Source organism: Pelobates fuscus, chromosome 11 (genome assembly GCF_036172605.1).
Source record: "Pelobates fuscus isolate aPelFus1 chromosome 11, aPelFus1.pri, whole genome shotgun sequence".
Lineage (NCBI taxonomy): Eukaryota > Metazoa > Chordata > Amphibia > Anura > Pelobatidae > Pelobates > Pelobates fuscus.
The window spans coordinates 43,427,519-43,433,518 of NC_086327.1; the positions used below are offsets into that span (position 1 = coordinate 43,427,519).

Sequence of the window (6,000 nt, forward strand, 5' to 3'; positions counted from 1 at the left end):
ATTGATACTCCACAATGCAGACGACATGAAAAACACACAAAAATAATATTATCCAAACTACTTAAATGGTTGTATGTCACATCATTCTTGATGACACCACTGATTAATCAAATTACTGTAAGACTTGCCTTAAATAAGTTTAATAATCAATCGCATGAATAATTCTTGCAGCACTAAGAATGCTGGATAAAGGAGAAGATAGGTACACAAAAGGATGCAGTTGGGGTTTAGTTATTCTGCTATAGAACATGAATGCAACAACTGTTTCACATGCTATACATTTAAAATATATATTGAAAAGTTCTCTTTAAAAAAAAAAAAAAAAAAAAAAAAAAAACACACACATACATATATACATATTTTAGCCATTTTAGTCCAGTATTCGAATCTTCGAATACCTTTTTTACTGGACTAACAGAATTTTTAATGACAAGCTTTTGGGAGAACCTCCCTTTCTCAAGTCTGAAGCATTTCTGAGCAAGACGACACATAGAATTCAAAGTTGAGTTGTGATACAGGGGTTGAAGCGACATGAGTGTAGATAAGACACAGGTTTGTTCGAAAATAGACACCATTTTTGCAGAGGGTCATAAATATCTTTCTGAAGAGCAGAGTGAGAATATCATTTTTATTTATTTTTAATAAAAAAAAAATAAAAAAAATAGGGGGCGGGGCCGGGCAGCCATGCTAGCAGGCTGCAAGTCACTATGGCTCCTGAGGAATTTAGCTAATATCGGGCAAATCCCCACTCAACTCAGCCTGAAACACCCTGGAAATCTGTGGTACAAGATACTGGAGTGTCCCGGTGCAGCTAGAGCACCTGATATCGGGTGGTTCTGGGTCCTGGTGAGATGGTCTGGGGCTTGGAGAATGAGGCCTACCCGGGGGGGGGGTGGAGTGGAGCAGACGCCCGCTGCTTTGCTTTTCACCCCGACTGCAGAGAACCACAACGCAACTGGAGCCCTCCCGGCCCCGTTCACACCCCCCCCCCTTTGGACCGGTGAGGGTTATCCCGGTCCCCACCAGGCAAGCAAACACCCACAAGGCGCTCCTGGGCAGCTCGGCACCATCCGCCAACGACTGCCACGCGGCTTCAACAAAATGGCCGAGTGTGCGATAACTACCCCACAGGCCACTGGAGAAAAGACGCACAGAACGCGCCAACTGAGAACGCCTTACCCCAGCCTCCTACTACCAAGACCGCAGACCATCACCGGAGGAAGGCCCTGAAAAGCTGTCCCCTTGTAACAGCTAGGTCGCACCGCTACCCGCACCTGGACAAGGTGATCTGTTCAGCACAAGACCTGCAATCACCCCACGACTGGGTCACACGACCACATCGATCTCCGGACACTATGCCCTGCAGTGTGTCGTCAGGACCCAGTGGACTTGGAGAGACCTGCGGGTGTATCCCCATGCCTAAGAAGAGGATGCCTACTAATAAGCTTCCACAAAGTAAGCGAACGGAAGACATGAAAGGCACAAACTGCAGAACTCACCACAAGCAGCCTCACCAAGGGACACTCTGGCGGCATTCACCGCTTCATGGAGGGACATATATGCTAATAATGTCACAGCCAAACCTGCAATACACAGCAGTCTCTAACACCCTGACACTCGCAGTGGATGACCCAATGTGCCGCGATCTGCCTGATGGTACTCTATTCTACTTTACTGCATTTTACTTTACTTAATCTGAATAATAGCCCTAGCTAAGATACTTGCTGTATAAAAACATCTGTACACCCAAGCAACTTATTAGCTGGTTAGGATGATGCACTATTCAGCATGCTATGAACCTAAGTCAGACATGTTAATTAACTTCTTGTAATCATAACCCAAGCTAATGTAATTTGTATTTACTAACATTCTGATCTAAGCAACATTACTTTAACATTTCAAAGTGTGTCGATAATCTCAATGCTCCAACTGTTATGCCTGAAAATTATGCTCGGGGAATGCTATTGGGGCACCATGAGCTTGTATGTTATTTACTCAAAGCACGATAAAATAAATAAATAAATAAATAAAAATAAAGCAACTGCAAAGTCAAATCAAAATGTATTTTACAGTAAATGAATGTATAAATCTCAGTCCTATTCTGCTGAGTAGTAATTACAATCCACAGAGAGAGAGGCGGAGAGAGAAAGAGCGTGCACCACCTTCTCTGTCCTAAAGCTGCAACAGCAGGTAGGAGGTGAAATGATTATGTAAGGGAAAGAAAATCTCTCCTGTCATGAATGAGGCCCCGTACAGGGCTGGAGTGACAAAGATAATACACACCACTTGCTATAGAAACAATATAGGGCAAAAATGAGAACTCAATTTGGAACCATATTGAAACTATCACAACTGCCATATTAAAACCACAAAAAAAAGTGCGAGAAGAAAAAAAAAATTTCAATTAATTTAAAAGAAGAATTATTGGACCAGACTTGTAGATGTGTGAGTGTTCCGTTTTTTCTTCTCTTTGCTTTTAAGATGAGAATGAATAACACATGTTTGATACAGTATTTCTAGTACCTTTGTGTGTTTCACTTACAGTACAAGTATAACTGTATATTTAGGATCAAACTCACAAGTCTGCAAAGCCATCCAAAAGATTTAAGTCAGAAATCCAAGTTTTTTTGTTTTGTTTTTTTTTTAGGGGGGAGGTCACCTATAAATATTGTGTCCTAATATGCTCTCTATGTGAAGAAATGATATACACACACACACACACACACACACAATATAAACCCCAGGCCACTGCTGGCACGTGCGCGCGAGCGAAAGAAAGAAAGAAACAAACCTACCGGAGTCTCCCGGACTGCATAAACTTCAAAAGCCTCTATCCTACCCCACAAATTAACAAACACACCCTACATCCCTTACACATATACACAGCATCCTTGTTGGAGACATCTGAGGTGGGCTGATTCTGGGGCAGGCTCAGGCCTTAAGCAATGTAAGGGGTCCCAAACTTTCTGATGGCAGCCCTGCATATGCATTAAAACATCTGCATAATTAAACAGTTTGGGTGTTTATCATGGCCCTGCTGTCTCACTGCTCAATTCTCTACACCTCCCCTGGCTGTGACTGACAAAGCTTACATGAAGAAGAAGAAAAAAAAAAAAAAAGGTTTAATTCTCTAACAGTCTCTAACATGCTATTAAGAGAGCAAGAGATATGAAATTCTAAATGAAAAATTGTTCAATAAAATATGTTTAAACATTAGATCTCCATTTACAGTATGTGCTTAGGAAGGCTGTGTCAGTCACATGCAGGGAGGTGTGCCTTGGGCTGCATAAACAAAGTAATTTAACTCCAAACTAGCAGAGAATTGAGCAGTGAAACTGCAAATGGCAAGATCTATACACCAAAACTGCTTCAATAAGCTAAAGTTGCTTTGGTGCATACAAGATTCTTATGTATTTCTGCTACATAAGTTTCATACATGCTATACACAATGGAGAGATGGTTAATTAGCGATGAAAAACAGGCGAAAAAAAAAAAAACACCTTGGAGAAAAAAAAAAAAAAGATACCGAACCATGTCTGAAGTAAAAAGCATATATACATATACATATACATACACACACACACGAAAATGTGCCTTATAGATGCAACATTTACAAAAAAGAAAAAAAAAATGACAGGGTTATTCACTAAAGTGAGAATGCAAAGTCAATATATCAAATTTAAGATCATAGTTGCCAAACTAAAAGCATAGCTGAACTGGAGAATATTTCCAGTTCAGCTAATTTGGCTTTAAAATTTTAAATTCACTTTGAATTCTTACTTTAGGGAATAACCCTGTGTTTGAGTAGGCTGGAAGTGTTGTGCAATTATGGAAAGCATTCCATAATCTGCCCTAAGAATGGCCAATGAATAAGGGAATATTGTGTGTCAAAGTTGTCGCCTCGCATAAAACTTTTCTAATGATATATCTATAAAAGTCACCAAAGTCTTAGAAGAACTTTTTGAATGATTTATCTACAGCAATTCCCAAATCAAACTGTGATGATTTGAAAACGTATACAAAATTATTAAATCAAGGCCATGTGGATCATAAGACACCCATTACTATTAGAGGTTGCCACAGTGGACCGTATTTGATCCCATACTCAGTCAATAGCTGCCAAACTGGATCATACCATAATGACAAATCCCAGATCATCCAATACACAAACTGAACAGCACAGTTCAACATATTGCTGCCTACTACCCATGTGGATAGAGGGCACCAGTACAAATTACACAGTTTACACCCACATTTGTGTTGTGCTTGCTAAACCCAGCAAATTTTCCAGTTTGTTACATTGGCCTTAACTTAAACTTCACATTGAACTCCAAAAACATCTCACTTTACCCTATGGGCAATTTAGAAATTAACCTAGAAGTCGTGCAGAATTGAAAAAGGAACTATACGGTTTGTACAATAGAGAGTGAGTTGTAGAGAACTGAAATCCACTGTCACTAGTTCAGTCCATCTCACAGCATAGTTACATAGGCTAAAAAGGAGACATGTGTCCATCAAGTTCAGCCTTCCTCACATTTGATTTTTGCGGTTGATCTCTAGACTTATGGTTTATTGAACCTAGCTGATGCACACTACCCACCACTGAGATGGAAACTCCTCTAGTGGCAGAATGAAAAGGCAGTGTTTCCAATGAGAAGCCTGCAGTGACAGGCTATAGATATCAGAGCCACTATATTAAGCTGTAGTGGTTATGGTGACCGTAGTGTCCCTGTTAAATGCTGCAAGAAATAATCTACTGCCCACCTAAAAACTAAAATAAGGAAAACAAACGTTTATTCAAAAAGTGTTCTTGTCCAACGAATCCTAGTTAACACCAAGTTATTCTACGTATTTTTTTAGGAGCATGTGCCCAATGTGGTACTTTAGTAGTGTATTTTTACTATACACACACACACACACACAATGTCTCTATCTGTATACAATGTTGCAAGTAACTAGGCAGCAGCAACTGAACCACTTACAAAGCACACAAACAATGCTAATATATATACATACATATATATACACACACACACACACACACACACACACACACACTAAAACACTAGTAACATCATTACAGTGAATTTCAGCTTTCAGGTTGAAAGTAGCCGAAGTGGACACATTCTCCAATACAGCTGTGCTTCCTGTTCAGCTACTTTGGGCTTAAAATTGACTTTGAACGCTCACTAGTTAACCCTTTCCTGTCTTCAGTTTTGCTCAATACTGAGACATAGGCAGCACCAAACAGGCATTACTTATTGCTTTAACTAGGAGTTGTGCACACATTGGAGCTTTCGGAGATTAAAGCCAGTTATGCAGATATCTGACAGCTGGTCTCTGGACGGAGGGGCCCTGCTTAACCCTCTCACTCCCAGAGCTCAGTCCGACCCCCTGGCACTCGGGGAGATAAAGGTGGATTTCAATGTGTACATGTCGATACGTGACAGGCGGTGTGTATGTAGCTAGCCGTGTCCGGCTGTGTCCGGCCTTACCCGGTTGGTGGGATCCTGGGAGACGCTCTGGGATGTGGCAGGCTCCGGCACCTTCCGTCTTCCCGGTTGTAAAATGGCGGCGGCGGCCGGTGCCTCTTTCCCCGGGGAGGGAGAGAGGGGGAGGGCGAGCTGCAGGCTGGGGAGGTCGCCCAGGAGGAGCCGCTGTCAAGGAGTGGAGGAGAAAGGAGGGGGAGGGAGGGGGTTCAAACGAATCTTCAAAAGGACAGTAAGAGGCAGCAGCGGAAAGAGCTTTACACTTCCGCTTCCGGTCTGGGGAGCTCGGGAGGGGAAGGAGGGAGGTTTGCTTCCGGTGTACGCAACCTTATTCTACCTGCTAGTCTTTGGCAGGCGGTGGGCGTGGCCGCGCGATGGGCGTGGTTATAACTAGGCGGCGCGCAGGGCGGGAGCATTGGAATAGGGCGGGCTGCTGGGCGGGAAAGCTGCGCATGCGCCTTGCCAAGGACTGTGTCTGAGAGCCCAGACATTCTGTTGTGCTGGAGGGGGT

General features: G+C 42.5%; 1 protein-coding gene across 1 annotated transcript in view; it reads right to left on the reverse strand.

The window, feature by feature from the left end:
- The window catches only part of PPP6R1 (protein phosphatase 6 regulatory subunit 1), a 67,293-nt gene extending 61,529 nt beyond the window's left edge, over window positions 1-5,764 (reverse strand). Inside the window, exon 1 of the mRNA XM_063436362.1 lies at window positions 5,496-5,764. The gene's annotated coding sequence lies outside the window, so the exon portion shown is untranslated. The remainder of the gene's footprint in view (window positions 1-5,495) is intronic.
- Between the last annotated feature and the right edge of the window lie 236 nt (window positions 5,765-6,000).